The sequence below is a fragment of the Colobus angolensis genome, unplaced genomic scaffold (genome assembly GCF_000951035.1).
Source record: "Colobus angolensis palliatus isolate OR3802 unplaced genomic scaffold, Cang.pa_1.0 Scaffold16, whole genome shotgun sequence".
In the NCBI taxonomy this organism is placed as follows: domain Eukaryota; kingdom Metazoa; phylum Chordata; class Mammalia; order Primates; family Cercopithecidae; genus Colobus; species Colobus angolensis.
In genome coordinates this window covers 18,241,177-18,241,510 of record NW_012114710.1, presented here as the reverse complement: position 1 = coordinate 18,241,510, position 334 = coordinate 18,241,177, and positions in this window count along the sequence as shown.

The window sequence follows — 334 nt, the reverse complement described above, 5'->3', positions numbered from 1 at the left end:
GCACCAGAATGAAAGACTTAATTAAAAGATGACAAAGAGAATTTTAAAAGCAGGGCTGTACCATAGGACACAGCACTGGGATAAGGATGAAGAAGTAGTACAGCTATCGCCCTGACAAAGAAAAAAAAAAAAACAAAAAACCACATATAGCCTCAGGTTCAACTACAAAAACCTTCTCAGAGGATGTAATTGTAAGTGATGAAAACATGTTGTATATGTTTGTCCAATTGCCTGGTAACGACTTCAAGGGCTCAGGCTGTCTAAATCACTTTTTGGAACAAAGGGTGGACAGAAATGAATGAATCAAATATGGTATAAGGATTAAACAAGAGTT